This window comes from Ambystoma mexicanum, chromosome 6q (genome assembly GCF_040938575.1).
Source record: "Ambystoma mexicanum isolate Mex_15411 chromosome 6q, UKY_AmexF1_1, whole genome shotgun sequence".
Lineage (NCBI taxonomy): Eukaryota > Metazoa > Chordata > Amphibia > Caudata > Ambystomatidae > Ambystoma > Ambystoma mexicanum.
In genome coordinates, this window is record NC_090937.1 from 1675690601 (window position 1) to 1675711102 (window position 20502).

Sequence of the window (20502 nt, forward strand, 5' to 3'; positions counted from 1 at the left end):
GGCTTCCAGCACTACGCGCGTGATACTCTGCATGTACCTGCTGTTATCACTGAGCATGCGCATACTCTGGATAGCCCATCACTGAGCATGCGTTCCTCTCTCTTCTCATGCTCTTGTGAAGGCTTCCAGCACTACGCACGTGATACTCTGCATGTAGCTGCTATCACTGAGCATGCGCATACTCTGGATAGCCCATCACTGAGCATGCATTCCTCTCTCTTCTCAGGCTCTTGTGAAGGCTTCCAGCACTACGCGCGTGATACTCTGCATGTAGCTGCTGTTATCACTGAGCATGCGCATACTCTGGATAGCCCTGCATGTAGGTGGTGTTATCACTGAGCATGCGCATACTCTGGATAGCCCATCACTGAGCATGCGTTCCTCTCTCTTCTCATGCTCCTGTGAAGGCTTCCAGCACTACGCACGTGATACTCTGCATGTACCTGCTGTTATCACTGAGCATGCGCATAGTCTGGATAGCCCATCACTGAGCATGCGTTCCTCTCTCTTCTCATGCTCTGGTGAAGGCTTCCAGCACTACGCACGTGATACTCTGCATGTAGGTGGTGTTATCACTGAGCATGCGCATACTCTGGATAGCCCATCACTGAGCATGTGCTCCTCTCTCTTCTCATGCTCTTGTGAATGCTTCCAGCACTACGCACGTGATACTCTGCATGTATCTGCTGTTATCACTGAGCATGCGCATACTCTGGATAGCCCATCACTGAGCATGCGTTCCTCTCTCTTCTCATGCTCTTGTGAAGGCTTCCAGCACTACGCACGTGATACTCTGCATGTAGCTGCTATCACTGAGCATGCGCATACTCTGGATAGCCCATCACTGAGCATGCATTCCTCTCTCTTCTCAGGCTCTTGTGAAGGCTTCCAGCACTACGCGCGTGATACTCTGCATGTAGCTGCTGTTATCACTGAGCATGCGCATACTCTGGATAGCCCTGCATGTAGGTGGTGTTATCACTGAGCATGCGCATACTCTGGATAGCCCATCACTGAGCATGCGTTCCTCTCTCTTCTCATGCTCCTGTGAAGGCTTCCAGCACTACGCACGTGATACTCTGCATGTACCTGCTGTTATCACTGAGCATGCGCATAGTCTGGATAGCCCATCACTGAGCATGCGTTCCTCTCTCTTCTCATGCTCTGGTGAAGGCTTCCAGCACTACGCACGTGATACTCTGCATGTAGGTGGTGTTATCACTGAGCATGCGCATACTCTGGATAGCCCATCACTGAGCATGTGCTCCTCTCTCTTCTCATGCTCTTGTGAATGCTTCCAGCACTACGCACGTGATACTCTGCATGTATCTGCTGTTATCACTGAGCATGCGCATACTCTGGATAGCCCATCACTGAGCATGCGTTCCTCTCTCTTCTCATGCTCTTGTGAAGGCTTCCAGCACTGCGCACGTGATACTCTGCATGTAGCTGCTGTTATCACTGAGCATGCGCATACTCTGGATAGCCCATCACTGAGCATGCGTTCCTCTCTCTTCTCATGCTCTTGTGAATGCTTCCAGCACTACGCACGTGATACTCTGCATGTAGCTGGTGTTATCACTGAGCATGCGCATACTCTGGATAGCCCATCACTGAGCATGCGTTCCTCTCTCTTCTCATGCTCCTGTGAAGGCTTCCAGCACTACGCACGTGATACTCTGCATGTACCTGCTGTTATCACTGAGCATGCGCATAGTCTGGATAGCCCATCACTGAGCATGCGTTCCTCTCTCTTCTCATGCTCTGGTGAAGGCTTCCAGCACTACGCACGTGATACTCTGCATGTAGGTGGTGTTATCACTGAGCATGCGCATACTCTGGATAGCCCATCACTGAGCATGTGCTCCTCTCTCTTCTCATGCTCTTGTGAATGCTTCCAGCACTACGCACGTGATACTCTGCATGTATCTGCTGTTATCACTGAGCATGCGCATACTCTGGATAGCCCATCACTGAGCATGCGTTCCTCTCTCTTCTCATGCTCTTGTGAAGGCTTCCAGCACTACGCACGTGATACTCTGCATGTAGCTGCTATCACTGAGCATGCGCATACTCTGGATAGCCCATCACTGAGCATGCATTCCTCTCTCTTCTCAGGCTCTTGTGAAGGCTTCCAGCACTACGCGCGTGATACTCTGCATGTAGCTGCTGTTATCACTGAGCATGCGCATACTCTGGATAGCCCTGCATGTAGGTGGTGTTATCACTGAGCATGCGCATACTCTGGATAGCCCATCACTGAGCATGCGTTCCTCTCTCTTCTCATGCTCCTGTGAAGGCTTCCAGCACTACGCACGTGATACTCTGCATGTACCTGCTGTTATCACTGAGCATGCGCATAGTCTGGATAGCCCATCACTGAGCATGCGTTCCTCTCTCTTCTCATGCTCTGGTGAAGGCTTCCAGCACTACGCACGTGATACTCTGCATGTAGGTGGTGTTATCACTGAGCATGCGCATACTCTGGATAGCCCATCACTGAGCATGTGCTCCTCTCTCTTCTCATGCTCTTGTGAATGCTTCCAGCACTACGCACGTGATACTCTGCATGTATCTGCTGTTATCACTGAGCATGCGCATACTCTGGATAGCCCATCACTGAGCATGCGTTCCTCTCTCTTCTCATGCTCTTGTGAAGGCTTCCAGCACTGCGCACGTGATACTCTGCATGTAGCTGCTGTTATCACTGAGCATGCGCATACTCTGGATAGCCCATCACTGAGCATGCGTTCCTCTCTCTTCTCATGCTCTTGTGAATGCTTCCAGCACTACGCACGTGATACTCTGCATGTAGCTGGTGTTATCACTGAGCATGCGCATACTCTGGATAGCCCATCACTGAGCATGCGTTCCTCTCTCTTCTCATGCTCCTGTGAAGGCTTCCAGCACTACGCACGTGATACTCTGCATGTACCTGCTGTTATCACTGAGCATGCGCATGGTCTGGATAGCCCATCACTGAGCATGCGTTCCTCTCTCTTCTCATGCTCTGGTGAAGGCTTCCAGCACTACGCACGTGATACTCTGCATGTAGGTGGTGTTATCACTGAGCATGCGCATACTCTGGATAGCCCATCACTGAGCATGTGCTCCTCTCTCTTCTCATGCTCTTGTGAATGCTTCCAGCACTACGCACGTGATACTCTGCATGTATCTGCTGTTATCACTGAGCATGCGCATACTCTGGATAGCCCATCACTGAGCATGCGTTCCTCTCTCTTCTCATGCTCTTGTGAAGGCTTCCAGCACTACGCACGTGATACTCTGCATGTAGCTGCTATCACTGAGCATGCGCATACTCTGGATAGCCCATCACTGAGCATGCATTCCTCTCTCTTCTCAGGCTCTTGTGAAGGCTTCCAGCACTACGCGCGTGATACTCTGCATGTACCTGCTGTTATCACTGAGCATGCGCATACTCTGGATAGCCCATCACTGAGCATGCGTTCCTCTCTCTTCTCATGCTCTTGTGAAGGCTTCCAGCACTACGCACGTGATACTCTGCATGTACCTGCTGTTATCACTGAGCATGCGCATGGTCTGGATAGCCCATCACTGAGCATGCGTTCCTCTCTCTTCTCATGCTCTGGTGAAGGCTTCCAGCACTACGCACGTGATACTCTGCATGTAGGTGGTGTTATCACTGAGCATGCGCATACTCTGGATAGCCCATCACTGAGCATGTGCTCCTCTCTCTTCTCATGCTCTTGTGAATGCTTCCAGCACTACGCAGGTGATACTCTGCATGTAGCTGCTATCACTGAGCATGCGCATACTCTGGATAGCCCATCACTGAGCATGCGTTCCTCTCTCTTCTCATGCTCTTTTGAAGGCTTCCAGCACTACGCACGTGATACTCTGCATGTAGTTGGTGTTATCACTGAGCATGCGCATACTCTGGATAGCCCATCACTGAGCATGCGTTCCTCTCTCTTCTCATGCTCTTGTGAAGGCTTCCAGCACTACGCACGTGATACTCTGCATGTATCTGCTGTTATCACTGAGCATGCGCATACTCTGGATAGCCCATCACTGAGCATGCGTTCCTCTCTCTTCTCATGCTCTTGTGAAGGCTTCCAGCACTACGCACGTGATACTCTGCATGTAGCTGCTATCACTGAGCATGCGCATACTCTGGATAGCCCATCACTGAGCATGCATTCCTCTCTCTTCTCAGGCTCTTGTGAAGGCTTCCAGCACTCCACACGTGATACTCTGCATGTACCTGCTGTTATCACTGAGCATGCGCATACTCTGGATAGCCCATCACTGAGCATGCGTTCCTCTCTCTTCTCAGGCTCTTGTGAAGGCTTCCAGCACTACGCACGTGATACTCTGCATGTATCTGATGTTATCACTGAGCATGCGCATACTCTGGATAGCCCATCACTGAGCATGCGTTCCTCTCTCTTCTCAGGCTCTTGTGAAGGCTTCCAGCACTACGCGCGTGATACTCTGCATGTACCTGCTGTTATCACTGAGCATGCGCATACTCTGGATAGCCAATCACTGAGCATGCGTTCCTCTCTCTTCTCAGGCTCTTGTGAATGCTTCCAGCACTACGCATGTGATACTCTGCATGTAGCTGCTGTTATCACTGAGCATGCGCATACTCTGGGTAGCCCATCACTGAGCATGCGTTCCTCTCTCTTCTCATGCTCTTGTGAAGGCTTCCAGCACTACGCACGTGATACTCTGCATGTACCTGCTGTTATCACTGAGCATGCGCATACTCTGGATAGCCCATCACTGAGCATGCGTTCCTCTCTCTTCTCATGCTCTTGTGAAGGCTTCCAGCACTACGCACGTGATACTCTGCATGTACCTGCTGTTATCACTGAGCATGCGCATACTCTGGATAGCCCATGACTGAGCATGCGTTCCTCTCTCTTCTCATGCTCTTGTGAAGGCTTCCAGCACTGCGCACGTGATACTCTGCATGTAGCTGCTGTTATCACTGAGCATGCGCATACTCTGGATAGCCCATCACTGAGCATGCGTTCCTCTCTCTTCTCATGCTCTTGTGAAGGCTTCCAGCACTGCGCACGTGATACTCTGCATGTAGCTGTTATCACTGAGCATGCGCATATTCTGGATAGCCCATCACTGAGCATGCGTTCCTCTCTCTTCTCATGCTCTTGTGAAGGCTTCCAGCACTACGCACGTGATACTCTGCATGTAGCTGCTGTTATCACTGAGCATGCGCATAGTCTGGGTAGCCCATCACTGAGCATGCGTTCCTCTCTCTTCTCATGCTCTTGTGAAGGCTTCCAGCACTACGCACGTGATACTCTGCATGTACCTGCTGTTATCACTGAGCATGCGCATATTCTGGATAGCCCATCACTGAGCATGCGTTCCTCTCTCTTCTCATGCTCTTGTGAAGGCTTCCAGCACTACGCACGTGATACTCTGCATGTAGCTGCTGTTATCACTGAGCATGCGCATAGTCTGGGTAGCCCATCACTGAGCATGCGTTCCTCTCTCTTCTCATGCTCTTGTGAAGGCTTCCAGCACTACGCACGTGATACTCTGCATGTACCTGCTGTTATCACTGAGCATGCGCATATTCTGGATAGCCCATCACTGAGCATGCGTTCCTCTCTCTTCTCATGCTCTTGTGAAGGCTTCCAGCACTACGCACGCTATACTCTGCATGTAGCTGCTGTTATCACTGAGCATGCGCATACTCTGGATAGCCAATCACTGAGCATGCGTTCCTCTCTCTTCTCAGGCTCTTGTGAATGCTTCCAGCACTACGCATGTGATACTCTGCATGTAGCTGCTGTTATCACTGAGCATGCGCATACTCTGGGTAGCCCATCACTGAGCATGCGTTCCTCTCTCTTCTCATGCTCTTGTGAAGGCTTCCAGCACTACGCACGTGATACTCTGCATGTACCTGCTGTTATCACTGAGCATGCGCATACTCTGGATAGCCCATCACTGAGCATGCGTTCCTCTCTCTTCTCATGCTCTTGTGAAGGCTTCCAGCACTACGCACGTGATACTCTGCATGTACCTGCTGTTATCACTGAGCATGCGCATACTCTGGATAGCCCATGACTGAGCATGCGTTCCTCTCTCTTCTCATGCTCTTGTGAAGGCTTCCAGCACTGCGCACGTGATACTCTGCATGTAGCTGCTGTTATCACTGAGCATGCGCATACTCTGGATAGCCCATCACTGAGCATGCGTTCCTCTCTCTTCTCATGCTCTTGTGAAGGCTTCCAGCACTGCGCACGTGATACTCTGCATGTAGCTGTTATCACTGAGCATGCGCATATTCTGGATAGCCCATCACTGAGCATGCGTTCCTCTCTCTTCTCATGCTCTTGTGAAGGCTTCCAGCACTACGCACGTGATACTCTGCATGTAGCTGCTGTTATCACTGAGCATGCGCATAGTCTGGGTAGCCCATCACTGAGCATGCGTTCCTCTCTCTTCTCATGCTCTTGTGAAGGCTTCCAGCACTACGCACGTGATACTCTGCATGTACCTGCTGTTATCACTGAGCATGCGCATATTCTGGATAGCCCATCACTGAGCATGCGTTCCTCTCTCTTCTCATGCTCTTGTGAAGGCTTCCAGCACTACGCACGTGATACTCTGCATGTAGCTGCTGTTATCACTGAGCATGCGCATACTCTGGATAGCCCATCACTGAGCATGCGCTCCTCTCTCTTCTCATGCTCTTGTGAAGGCTTCCAGCACTACGCACATGATACTCTGCATGTACCTGCTGTTATCACTGAGCATGCGCATACTCTGGATAGCCCATCACTGAGCATGCGTTCCTCTCTCTTCTCAGGCTCTTGTGAAGGCTTCCAGCACTACGCGCGTGATACTCTGCATGTACCTGCTGTTATCACTGAGCATGCGCATATTCTGGATAGCCCATCACTGAGCATGCGTTCCTCTCTCTTCTCATGCTCTTGTGAAGGCTTCCAGCACTACGCACGTGATACTCTGCATGTAGCTGCTGTTATCACTGAGCATGCCCATACTCTGGATAGCCCATCACTGAGCATGCGTTCCTCTCTCTTCTCATGCTCTTGTGAAGGCTTCCAGCACTACGCGCGTGATACTCTGCATGTAGCTGCTGTTATCACTGAGCATGCGCATACTCTGGATAGCCCATCACTGAGCATGCGTTCCTCTCTCTTCTCATGCTCTTGTGAAGGCTTCCAGCACTACGCACGTGATACTCTGCATGTAGCTGCTGTTATCACTGAGCATGCGCATAGTCTGGGTAGCCCATCACTGAGCATGCGTTCCTCTCTCTTCTCATGCTCTTGTGAAGGCTTCCAGCACTACGCACGTGATACTCTGCATGTACCTGCTGTTATCACTGAGCATGCGCATATTCTGGATAGCCCATCACTGAGCATGCGCTCCTCTCTCTTCTCATGCTCTTGTGAAGGCTTCCAGCACTGCGCACGTGATACTCTGCATGTAGGTGGTGTTATCACTGAGCATGCGCAGTTTTCTCCTGAGTGTACTCAAGCTCTTCTCGTCCTGTCTGCCTTTCTCGTATCCGTTTTCTGCGCATGCTCCTTTAGGGCACCGGGTAATGCGCACGCGTGTAGCTCTGCGTCGCGGCTAATCACTGAGCATGCGCTGTCATCTACTGAATGTACGCGTGCTCCTCGCGTCCATTTTATGTCACGGTGCTTTTCATTCGTTTTCTGCGCATGCTCCAGGGAAGCGTCCCTCACTGCGCATGTCTGTTCAGCCGCTTTGCCGCATCTTCAGTCAATCGCTGAGCCTCACAAACCGTAATAATCCCGGGCAAGCCAAGGTAAGTAACAGCTGTAGTGTGCTTCTGTCTCTCTCCAGCCTCTTCCCCGTTTCCCCTCCCTCACCCCACTGTCCTCTGCTCTCCAGCCTCTTCCCCGTTGCCCCCCCTCTCCCCACTGTCCTCTGCTCTCCAGCCTCTTCCCCGTTGCCCACCCCTCCCCTGTCCCCTGCTCTCCAGCCTCTTCCCCGTTGCCCCCCCTGTCCTCTGCTCTCCAGCCTCTTCCCCGTTGCCCCCCCTCTCCCCTGCTCTCCAGCCTCTTCCCCGTTGCCCCCCTGTCCTCTGCTCTCCAGCCTCTTCCCCGTTGCCCCCCCTCTCCCCACTGTCCTCTGCTCTCCAGCCTCTTCCCCGTTGCCCCCCTGTCCTCTGCTCTCCAGCCTCTTCCCCGTTGCCCCCCCTCTCCCCACTGTCCTCTGCTCTCCAGCCTCTTCCCCGTTGCCCCCCTGTCCTCTGCTCTCCAGCCTCTTCCCCGTTGCCCCCCCTCTCCCCACTGTCCTCTGCTCTCCAGCCTCTTCCCCGTTGCCCCCCCTCTCCCCTGCTCTCCAGCCTCTTCCCCGTTGCCCCCCCTGTCCTCTGCTCTCCAGCCTCTTCCCCGTTGCCCCCCCCTCCCCTGCTCTCCAGCCTCTTCCCCGTTGCCCCCCCCCTCTCCCCTGCTCTCCAGCCTCTTCCCCGTTGCCCCCCCCTCTCCCCTGCTCTCCAGCCTCTTCCCCGTTGCCCCCCCTCCCCTGCTCTCCAGCCTCTTCCCCGTTGCCCCCCTGTCCTCTGCTCTCCAGCCTCTTCCCCGTTGCCCCCCCTCTCCCCTGCTCTCCAGCCTCTTCCCCGTTGCCCCCCCTCTCCCCTGCTCTCCAGCCTCTTCCCCGTTGCCCCCCCTGTCCTCTGCTCTCCAGCCTCTTCCCCGTTGCCCCCCCCTCCCCTGCTCTCCAGCCTCTTCCCCGTTGCCCCCCTGTCCTCTGCTCTCCAGCCTCTTCCCCGTTGCCCCTCCTGTCCCCTGCTCTCCAGCCTCTTCCCCGTTGCCCCCCCCTCCCCTGCTCTCCAGCCTCTTCCCCGTTGCCCCCCCTGTCCTCTGCTCTCCAGCCTCTTCCCCGTTGCCCCTCCTGTCCCCTGCTCTCCAGCCTCTTCCCCGTTGCCCCCCCCTCTCCCCTGCTCTCCAGCCTCTTCCCCGTTGCCCCTCCTGTCCCCTGCTCTCCAGCCTCTTCCCCGTTGCCCCCCCAATCTCCCCTGCTCTCCAGCCTCTTCCCCGTTGCCCCCCCTGTCCTCTGCTCTCCAGCCTCTTCCCCGTTGCCCCTCCTGTCCCCTGCTCTCCAGCCTCTTCCCCGTTGCCCCCCCCCTCTCCCCTGCTCTCCAGCCTCTTCCCCGTTGCCCCTCCTGTCCCCTGCTCTCCAGCCTCTTCCCCGTTGCCCCCCCTGTCCTCTGCTCTCCAGCCTCTTCCCCGTTGCCCCTCCTGTCCTCTGCTCTCCAGCCTCTTCCCCGTTGCCCCTCCTGTCCCCTGCTCTCCAGCCTCTTCCCCGTTGCCCCCCCCTCTCCCCTGCTCTCCAGCCTCTTCCCCGTTGCCCCTCCTGTCCCCTGCTCTCCAGCCTCTTCCCCGTTGCCCCCCCCCTCCCCTGCTCTCCAGCCTCTTCCCCGTTGCCCCCCCTGTCCTCTGCTCTCCAGCCTCTTCCCCGTTGCCCCTCCTGTCCCCTGCTCTCCAGCCTCTTCCCCGTTGCCCCCCCTCCTGTCCCCTGCTCTCCAGCCTCTTCCCCGTTGCCCCTCCTGTCCCCTGCTCTCCAGCCTCTTCCCCGTTGCCCCCCTGTCCTCTGCTCTCCAGCCTCTTCCCCGTTGCCCCCCTGTCCTCTGCTCTCCAGCCTCTTCCCCGTTGCCCCCCTGTCCTCTGCTCTCCAGCCTCTTCCCCGTTGCCCCCCCTCTCCCCACTGTCCTCTGCTCTCCAGCCTCTTCCCCGTTGCCCCCCCTGTCCTCTGCTCTCCAGCCTCTTCCCCGTTGCCCCCCCTCTCCCCACTGTCCTCTGCTCTCCAGCCTCTTCCCCGTTGCCCCCCCTCTCCCCACTGTCCTCTGCTCTCCAGCCTCTTCCCCGTTGCCCACCCCTCCCCTGTCCCCTGCTCTCCAGCCTCTTCCCCGTTGCCCCCCCTGCCCTCTGCTCTCCAGCCTCTTCCCCGTTGCCCCTCCCCTGTCCCCTGCTCTCCAGCCTCTTCCCCGTTGCCCCCCCTCTCCCCACTGTCCTCTGCTCTCCAGCCTCTTCCCCGTTGCCCACCCCTCCCCTGTCCCCTGCTCTCCAGCCTCTTCCCCGTTGCCCCCCCTGCCCTCTGCTCTCCAGCCTCTTCCCCGTTGCCCCTCCCCTGTCCCCTGCTCTCCAGCCTCTTCGCCGTTGCCCCCCCTCTCCCCACTGTCCTCTGCTCTCCAGCCTCTTCCCCGTTGCCCACCCCTCCCCTGTCCCCTGCTCTCCAGCCTCTTCCCCGTTGCCCCCCCTGCCCTCTGCTCTCCAGCCTCTTCCCCGTTGCCCCTCCCCTGTCCCCTGCTCTCCAGCCTCTTCCCCGTTGCCCCCCCTCTCCCCACTGTCCTCTGCTCTCCAGCCTCTTCCCCGTTGCCCCCCCTGTCCTCTGCTCTCCAGCCTCTTCCCCGTTGCCCACCCCTCCCCTGTCCCCTGCTCTCCAGCCTCTTCCCCGTTGCCCCCCCTCTCCCCACTGTCCTCTGCTCTCCAGCCTCTTCCCCGTTGCCCCCCCTCTCCCCACTGTCCTCTGCTCTCCAGCCTCTTCCCCGTTGCCCCCCCTGTCCTCTGCTCTCCAGCCTCTTCCCCGTTGCCCCCCCTCTCCCCACTGTCCTCTGCTCTCCAGCCTCTTCCCCGTTGCCCCCCCTCTCCCCACTGTCCTCTGCTCTCCAGCCTCTTCCCCGTTGCCCACCCCTCCCCTGTCCCCTGCTCTCCAGCCTCTTCCCCGTTGCCCCCCCTGCCCTCTGCTCTCCAGCCTCTTCCCCGTTGCCCCTCCCCTGTCCCCTGCTCTCCAGCCTCTTCCCCGTTGCCCCCCCTCTCCCCACTGTCCTCTGCTCTCCAGCCTCTTCCCCGTTGCCCACCCCTCCCCTGTCCCCTGCTCTCCAGCCTCTTCCCCGTTGCCCCCCCTGCCCTCTGCTCTCCAGCCTCTTCCCCGTTGCCCCTCCCCTGTCCCCTGCTCTCCAGCCTCTTCGCCGTTGCCCCCCCTCTCCCCACTGTCCTCTGCTCTCCAGCCTCTTCCCCGTTGCCCACCCCTCCCCTGTCCCCTGCTCTCCAGCCTCTTCCCCGTTGCCCCCCCTGCCCTCTGCTCTCCAGCCTCTTCCCCGTTGCCCCTCCCCTGTCCCCTGCTCTCCAGCCTCTTCCCCGTTGCCCCCCCTCTCCCCACTGTCCTCTGCTCTCCAGCCTCTTCCCCGTTGCCCCCCTGTCCTCTGCTCTCCAGCCTCTTCCCCGTTGCCCACCCCTCCCCTGTCCCCTGCTCTCCAGCCTCTTCCCCGTTGCCCCCCCTCTCCCCACTGTCCTCTGCTCTCCAGCCTCTTCCCCGTTGCCCCCCCTGTCCCCTGCTCTCCAGCCTCTTCCCCGTTGCCCCCCTGTCCTCTGCTCTCCAGCCTCTTCCCCGTTGCCCCCCCTGTCCTCTGCTCTCCAGCCTCTTCCCCGTTGCCCCCCCTCTCCCCACTGTCCTCTGCTCTCCAGCCTCTTCCCCGTTGCCCCCCCTCTCCCCACTGTCCTCTGCTCTCCAGCCTCTTCCCCGTTGCCCACCCCTCCCCTGTCCCCTGCTCTCCAGCCTCTTCCCCGTTGCCCCCCCCTGCCCTCTGCTCTCCAGCCTCTTCCCCGTTGCCCCTCCCCTGTCCCCTGCTCTCCAGCCTCTTCCCCGTTGCCCCCCCTCTCCCCACTGTCCTCTGCTCTCCAGCCTCTTCCCCGTTGCCCACCCCTCCCCTGTCCCCTGCTCTCCAGCCTCTTCCCCATTGCCCCCTCTGCTCTCCAGCCTCTTCCCCGTTGCCCCTCCCCTGTCCCCTGCTCTCCAGCCTCTTCCCCGTTGCCCCCCCTCTCCCCACTGTCCTCTGCTCTCCAGCCTCTTCCCCGTTGCCCACCCCTCCCCTGTCCCCTGCTCTCCAGCCTCTTCCCCGTTGCCCCCCCTGCCCTCTGCTCTCCAGCCTCTTCCCCATTGCCCCTCCCCTGTCCCCTGCTCTCCAGCCTCTTCCCCGTTGCCCCCCCTCTCCCCACTGTCCTCTGCTCTCCAGCCTCTTCCCCGTTGCCCCCCTGTCCTCTGCTCTCCAGCCTCTTCCCCGTTGCCCACCCCTCCCCTGTCCCCTGCTCTCCAGCCTCTTCCCCGTTGCCCCCCCTCTCCCCACTGTCCTCTGCTCTCCAGCCTCTTCCCCGTTGCCCCCCCTGTCCCCTGCTCTCCAGCCTCTTCCCCGTTGCCCCCCCTGTCCCCTGCCTCTTCCCCGTTGTTCCCCTGCTCTCCAGCCTCTTCCCCGTTGCCCTCCCCACTGTCCTCTGCTCTCCAGCCTCTTCCCCGTGGCCCCCCCTCTCCCCACTGTCCTCTGCTCTCCAGCCTCTTCCCCGTTGCCCCCCCTGTCCCCTGCTCTCCAGCCTCTTCCCCGTTGCCCACCCCTCCCCTGTCCCCTGCTCTCCAGCCTCTTCCCCGTTGCCCCCCTCTCCCCACTGTCCTCTGCTCTCCAGCCTCTTCCCCGTTGTTCCCCCTGTCCTCTGCTCTCCAGCCTCTTCCCCGTTGCCCTCCCCCTGTCCTCTGCTCTCCAGCCTCTTCCCCGTTGCCCTCCCCCTGTCCTCTGCTCTCCAGCCTCTTCCCCGTTGCCCTCCCCCTGTCCTCTGCTCTCCAGCATCTTCCCCGTTGCCCTCCCCCTGTCCTCTGCTCTCCAGCATCTTCCCCGTTGCCCCCCCTCTCCCCACTGTCCTCTGCTCTCCAGCCTCTTCCCCGTTGCCCACCCCCTCCCCTGTCCTCTGCTCTCCAGTCGCTTCCCTGCTGCTCCCTCCCTCCACCCTGTCCTCTGCTCTCCAGCCTCTTCTCTGCTCTCCCCCTGACCTCTGCTTTCCAGTCTCTTCTCCGCTGCCCTCTCCCTCCCCCCCTGTTCTCTTCTCCACTGCCCTGTTTCTGTCCTCTGCTCTCCAGTCTCTTCTCCATTGCCCCCTTCCACCCCTGTGCCTCTTCCTGGAAGTGGGGCCCATGTCCCGCAGATCCTGGGTTAGGGTCCTGTTCTGACCCTGTGCTCCTACATGCTATACAAGGACGTGAGTTAGCCGTTCATTTGGTGGAATTGTAAATCGTACATAATGCTCCTACATGCAGGATCGTAGTGCTATGCTGAAGGGGCCCGAGGTGTGTTTTTAGATAGGCACATTGGTAGCTACAAGTAGCGTTGGTTGTTGTCTTTCCAGATCACACGTGGAACAATGATATGATGGTAAAGCCTTGTTGAGGAGGGTATGGTAAGAAATGGAACACCGGCTTTACACTAGTGATTACACCATCTTGGATATTTGGGTGTTATATTTTATGTTTAGGTATGGAAGGGTATGTGTTCTGGGGCCGAATTCGGGCAATCCTAGTATTACAGGGTCCTGCCACCATCTGTATCCATTGTTTAGTTACTTCCTTGCCCCAGGTATGGGAAATAATTGTTGTGGGTGGTCTGCCATTGGAATCCGGCAGGTGCCCATAGGGCTATACACATCGGCGCACGACAAGCTGCGTCAAATGACTGTTGACAGGGTCCAGGGTGGCAGGAAATCACTCACCCCTCCGTTCTTGTGACCAGTATTGTCACCATGCAGCAGGGGCACAGGTGGGCTCACAAGCAGTTGTGAGGAGCTGCAACCCTCTCCTGCTCCTAGCTCTTCTGCTCAGGGACTGGCTTGTCCAACACAGACACTCGGGTGTCTGGGCCACTCCTTTCCCTTCCAGGCACCTTCTCCTACAAGGCAGGGGTCCGTTCCATTGACACTGCACATGTTGTCCCAATTCAAGGCTGGCAAAATCCCACCCAGGGCCACGTTGGCCTGGTCCATGGATGGTGGGCCTGGCAAGGCGCACACCAGTGGCAGAGCGTTGAGGCCACTTGCTATGCAGTCAGTACGACACCAGTGGCAGAGTGTTGGGGCCACCTGCTTCTCAGCTCGCCTACCCCCCCAAGCAGGACACTGGCCACAGCAGAGAGTGCACAGACATTCACACTGATCTGCAACCCTCCTGTGTCTTTACCATACATGTGCCAGTTTAGTCCCCCTGCTCGCTTTACAGCCATCTATTGCAATGTCATGGTTGTCTGAAAACAGAGCCTGTGATATGCTCTTGACGGGCGCTGCTACAATCATTGGTTGTTAGTTTCTATTCTCCTCAGACATCTGGTCCAGGCTGACTGGGAGTAGCAGCCTGTCGGGCCGCATTTCCCTAGTCGGAAACTCCATGGGCCTGGAGCCTCTGTTTCTTCACTGCCAGGTCCGGCATCTGCAGGGGGCTTCTCCTTGTCCTTTCCAGTGATGCAGGCTTTTCTATTATCCACCCATCCATCATTGGAGCATCATGCCTTTAGAGAGGCTGCCGAATTGTCAGAGTGCTGCCTGCCGAATCTCCAAGTGCGGGCAGCCAACCAGAGAATGGCTGTCACGGTACTTGCCCCCAGATAGGGGAAGCAGACCAATCTGCCCCAGTTACTAGCACCTATGGGGACCTTTAAGGCCCCAAAGGACTACCCGAGGGCTTCCTGGACTCAGTCCTGGCACCGTTCACACCAGGCTCATACTGCCATCTCAAACAAAACCCTCTGCAGGAGAAGAAGGACCATGTGCAGCCTAGTCTGAGGCATACTGGAGGGACTACTTTACCTGGAACTACTTTGAAAGGGTGTGGTTGGAGGGACTACTTTTTTGGCTATTTAAACCACACCCTTGGAACAGAACACGCTTCACGTTATTCTGCACTCCTGCAGTGTAACGCTCACTGTGTCTGCAAGCTCCAGTCCTGTCTTCAGTCATGCCCGTCCTGGTCATCGCGATCCTTGCCTGCCAAAGAAGAGAGAATAGAGAATAGAACAAGCCCCTTACCTGATTCTTCATCTCGATCGTCCGGAAGTCTCTGCATCTGCCAAAACAGAAATAGAACAGGTTAATCGTGCAGAGTAAAGAACCACTTTAAAGACATTGGGCCTCATTACACGGTATGTGGTAACCATGGCGCTATTAGCGCCATGGTTGCCGCCGGTATTTTACGGCATCCGCCTTGGTGGATGGCAGAATTACCGGCCTACTCCAAGGTGAGCGGAGCCAGTAATTCACCAAGGCACTTCCCCATTCCCATTTTTGCCCCCATAGGGCTCAATGGGAATGGGGAAGGAGGTAATTACGGTACCGCAAATTGCAGTACTGTAATTAGCACCAAGGTCCCTTTGCGGGCCCATTCCTTAACGGCTGGTAAAACCAGCCGTTGAGGTCGGGTCTGGCAAAGGGACATCGTAGTAAGGCGGTAAGTGTTTACCGGTGCCCTCACCGGTACCGGTAAACCCTTACCGTGTAATGAGGCCCATTGAGCATTGCACAACATGATACTCACCTGAATGCTGTTCGTTCCTACGATCCAACAAAGCACAGGCACGCGACGGCCGCGCCGTAGCTGCCACACCTGCTGAATTAAAGGAAACATCAGGTGCGTTGCACCTCTTTAAAGACATCCAATCTCACGCAGCATATATAGTCACCTGAAGCTGCATTCGCTTGCAGCCCCACGAGTCACCATCACACGATCTTTGCTCCGGAGACACTGCACCTGCAGAATAGAAAAGGGACAGCACATTAGTTGCACAGAAGAACAATATTGCATGTTTAGGCATTATCGCATCGTGCATGTATAGAAACTTACCTTGGCATTCTACTCACCATTTTCCGGAGAGGAGTCACTTTTCATCTGGTGCACCCCCAAAGGGGAATCTGCAAAGAAAGACAAAAGAGTGAACTTTTGGCAACTTGAACTCTAAAGCAATTCATACTATCGAGTATGGTGGCATAAAGACTTATCCTCAGAGTCACCGTTGTCTGAACTCTGCAATAAAACTACAGGATCATTGAAGTTAACTGGATCCTTGAATATCTACGCACCCCTGCATACAGTTGCAGGATGGAGAGCCCGCCATTCATAACATTAAGGTGAGACATAGTTGAAGGGTGCACAAGGAGGTTTTACGGGAGGTGAAAGTCGGCCCTGCTCATTACAGCTAGTTAACATATCATTTCAACATTTTAGGCAAATCTTCCTTCGTGTCAGTAAGACGAAACTGAGTGGGCAGGTGCAGTCATTCATCACTTCATAACGAGTCACTGTCATGAACCGTCGCCTGCGTCCCTTTTGGACCTCCTGGTCCTTGGCCCATAGAGCTCTGAATGCAGTAACCCTCCCAACATGGCTGTCGTATACAAAACGTAGCTTGCCAGTCTTTACGTTCCACGCTTTACACACTATTAAACGGACACACCCCGCGGCGCTGCGGTTCTCAACGCTGCTGTTTGCCGTAGCTGGACGTGTGCTGCCGGAGTTCGCTCGGGGCTATCCTCCTGAATATCCCCTTTTCCGGTTCCTTGATTCCTCCTCCTTTCCTTACATCCTCTAAACTTACCCAACTTCCTGGATTTTCACAGCGCTCGAGTCACAGCTTCCGTGCCTCTGTGCGCAGACATTGTTCCTTCCTGGTTTCATCCCGGACAGTCTGAATGAAGCACGCTGAAATCTGAAGACCCGCGCATAGCTCTATACAAATCCTGGACTGTGTGGAAGAGGTCACGAAAGAAGGTTGCAAGCCAACAGGAAAAACAGGTGAGAAGGGGAGAGACTTGCGACAGATTGAGACGCCCAAAAATCAATACGGGTACAGGGATGGAAGCCGCGGTTCAAGACCTCATGCGAGGCATGCAGGAACTTATCACCGAAGTTCAAAACCTTAAAGCTGAGAACGCTGCCTTAAAACAGCTGGTATTGTCTTGTGATTCTGCTACCAAGGAAAGTGTGTTATTAGGAGGAGTGGTGGACAAATATGACGGCTCTCCAAAGACCCTTCGTGCCTTCCTGGATTCATGCCTAGTGCATTTCACCCTCAAGCCCTACTGCTTTTCCACCCCTAGAGGAAAAGTAGGGTTTATGATATCACACCTCACTGGCAACGCATTAACCTGGGCTACTCCTCTAGTCAATTCGGGCGACGCCCTCCTTGATGAATACAATGGGTTTGTGGAAGCCCTAAAGGCCATGTTTGATTGTCCTGAGCAGGTCTATAGCGGTCAAGAATGTCTACTTGATTTTAAACAAGGATCCCAGGATATACTTACCTACGTCACCCGTTTCAAACAACTCATGAAGGAAGCCGATTGGTCCCAAGAGGCTAGCTTCACCCTCTTTTGCAGAGGGTTGAATGAAGAAATAAAGGACGAGCTAGCCAGGGTAGCTCGCCCCAATTCCTTCCAGGCCGTCTTGAAACTTTCCTTGCAAATTGATTTGCGAATCCAGGTAAGAAAGGCGGAGAAAAAGAAGTCAATATCATCATTCCCAAAGACTGTCATCGATCATCCTTCTAGTCCTGAATCTGCAGTTTCTCCGACCTCAGACCCAGAACCTATGCAACTGGGGGCCTTCTGTGGACCTATTACCCCACAAGAAAGGATGCGCCGTATTCACACTGGTTTCTGCATGTATTGTGCCGCCGATAAACACCTTGTGTGAGAGAGTGCCCTATTGCTCCTCCACGGCATTCGGGAAACGCCAGCCCCCAATCCTAGATGGGGCACAGTTTCGGGAGAATGATGTCTGCTCCACATCAATTCCTTCCTTGAACTCTCCTGGACAAAATAACCTTGTGATTCTACAGGCCTTTCTATCGCCTTCCAAGAAAGAATCCTACCACCTTGCTGCCGGTATTGTAACAAGCCCGCCATGGTGAAATGGGGAAGTACCACCCCATTCCAAGGTTGGCGGGGCGGTACTTCCCCATTTCACCATGGGCCTTCCCCATTCCCATTTTTGCCCCATAGGCCATAATGGGAATGGGGAAGGCGGTAATTACGGTACTGCAAATTGCAGTACCGTAATTAGCACCAAGGTCCCTTTGCTGGTCCATTCCTTAATGGCTGGTAAAACCAGCCGTTAAGGTGGGAACCCGCAAAGGGACCTCGTAATCAGGCGCTAAGGGATTACTGGTACCCTTACCAGAACCGGTAATCCCTTAGCGCCAGGGTCGTAATGAGGCCCCATGTCTCAATTACCGTGGGCTTAATCAATGCACTCTTAAGGACAGTTATCCACTGCTTCTCATCTCAGACATCCTGGAAGCCTTCAGAGGCGCTGTCATCTTCACAAAACTAGACCTCATCTTATTTGTATAAAGGAAGGTGACAAATGGAAGACAGCCTTTAGAACACCCTTCGGCCATTTTGAGTAGTTATGCCCTTTGGACTTGCTAATGCCCCAGCAGTTTTCCAACGCTTCATGGACCGGGTATTTTCTGATATGCTGTTCCTCTTCATCATTGCATATCTAGACGACATACTGATCTACTCCAAGGACCATCAAAAACATGAAGAACACGTAAAGGCAGTCTTACAACGTTTACGGGAACATAAACTCCTGGCCAAACCGGATAAATGCCTCTTTCACATGTCCACTGTTCACTATCTCGGATTTGTTCTTAGCCAAAAAGGGATTGGAATGGATTCTTCGAAGGTTGACTCCTACTATCTTGGCCTGTTCCCACTAGCGTTAAGCAGATTCAATCCTTCCTGGGGCTTGCTAACTTCTACAGAAAGTTTATTCCAGCATTTTCGGAAATTGTTCATCCAATTGTCACGTTGTTAAAAAAGGACACCCCCTGTCATTGGACCTCAGTCCAAGATTCGGCGTTTCAGCGATTAAAATCAGAATTTACACAAGCCCCATCCTTGCTCAACCTGACACAAACAAACCCTTCATTGTCGAAACTGATACTTCCAAGTACGCCATTGGGGCAGTCTTGAAACAGGAACTTGGAGACAATCTAGAACATCCCATCGCCTATCTCTCCTGCACCTTGACTCCCAGTGAAAACCATTATTCTGTCCTGGAGAAGGAATTGTTAGCCATCCGTTAGGCCTTCACTGATTGGCGTCATCTCCTTCTGGGAGCAAAACACCCAGTTCAAGTTCGCACAGACCATCGGAATCTCCAAGTATTACAATCCCTAGAATGCAGAAACAGTCGCCAAGCTCGCTGGGCTTTCTTTTTTGCCCAATATCAATTCCAAATCCATCACTTCCCTGGAACACATAACGTCATAGCCGATGCCTTATCCAGGCTTCTGGACTATGAGCCCCTTGAGGATCGGACCTTTCGTAAGATGTTTCCCCTCACAATATTTGTTGCCCAAGCAATCACCCACTTGGCGGATATTTGAATTCAAACGCAATCCTCTGAACTATGGAAGGAGTTTAAAAGAAACAATCGATGGAATCTCAAAACAAAGGACGGATACCTGTTCAAGGACAATCGCTTGGTCTTTCCCACTCCTGGATTGAGACAAAGAATCACAAGCCTATGTCATGATACTTTCCATTCAGGGCACCATGGCATCACCAACACTCTCCATCTAATACAAAGACAGTTTTGGTGGCCAAAGATGAAGGATGATATCAAGATCCATATCCAGACGTGTTCAGTCTGCAATCGGAACAAACACGATAAAAAACCAGCAGGTCTCCTGCTTCAAACCACGATACCAACAAGACCCTGGGAAATCATTGCCACGGATTTCATAGTGGAACTGCCCTCTTCCAGGGGCTACACAACTATAATGGTTACCATTGATTTGTTCACTCATATGGCTCATTTTACACCTTTATCCAAACTGCCATCCTCATCTGAGCTTGCTGGAATTTTCCTGGAACACATATTCCGCCTTCTTGGGCTACCTTCCAAAATCATTTCGGATAGAGGGCCCCAATACATATACCAGTTCTGGAAACAGTTATCTCGTACACTGGGAATCCAGCGTGCCTTGTCTTCGGTATATCAACCACAGACCAATGGAGCTAGTGAGCGTGTTAACCAAACTTTACAACAATATCTTAGTTGCTTCGCCACCAAGGTCCAGGATGATTGGTCACTCTTAGTACCTGTGGCTGAATTTGCATACAACAATTCGGATCATTCAGCTATCAAAACCAGTCCTTTTTTCTGTAGTCAAGGATTTCATCCTTCAGTCCTACCGTCCATTCTTCCACATCCAACCCCAGTTCCTACGGTTGATTCTTGGATTGAAACATTAATCAATGTACATAAGGAAGCTTAAGGAAACCTGGAAAAGGCTCGAAGAGACTTGAAACTTTATGCTGACTCCAAAAGAAGACCAGGACTTTCATATTCAATAGGCGATAAGGTCTGGTTATCCTCAAAACTCCTCCTACGTCACTTACGTCCAAATAAATTGGCACCCAGGTATTACGGTCCTTTTACTATAAAAGAAATTGTCAATCCAGTGGCCTTTCAACTCCAACTACCTGAATCATGGAATAGGATCCACCCAGTTTTCCATACTTCTGTTAAAGCCATATGGTCAACCCTCTCGAACTGCTCCAAGAGCTATGCCAGTGATTGTCAATGACCAACTCTGATATGAGGTCTCCAGAATATGTGATTCCAGGTACCGACGTGGTCAGTTGGAGTACTTGGTCGAATGGAAAG

The 20502-nt window shown here is 54.5% G+C and overlaps 1 protein-coding gene and 1 long non-coding RNA gene across 2 annotated transcripts in view; both read left to right on the forward strand.

The window, feature by feature from the left end:
• LOC138515431 (zinc finger protein 208-like) overlaps positions 1-20502 on the forward strand; it is a 488076-nt gene that overhangs the window by 264046 nt on the left and 203528 nt on the right. The gene's annotated exons all lie outside the window — the stretch shown is intronic.
• Positions 7699-20502, forward strand: part of LOC138517035 (uncharacterized) — a 29559-nt gene continuing 16755 nt past the window's right edge. The window contains exon 1 of the long non-coding RNA XR_011282345.1: positions 7699-7822. This is a non-coding gene — a long non-coding RNA (uncharacterized lncRNA). The remainder of the gene's footprint in view (positions 7823-20502) is intronic.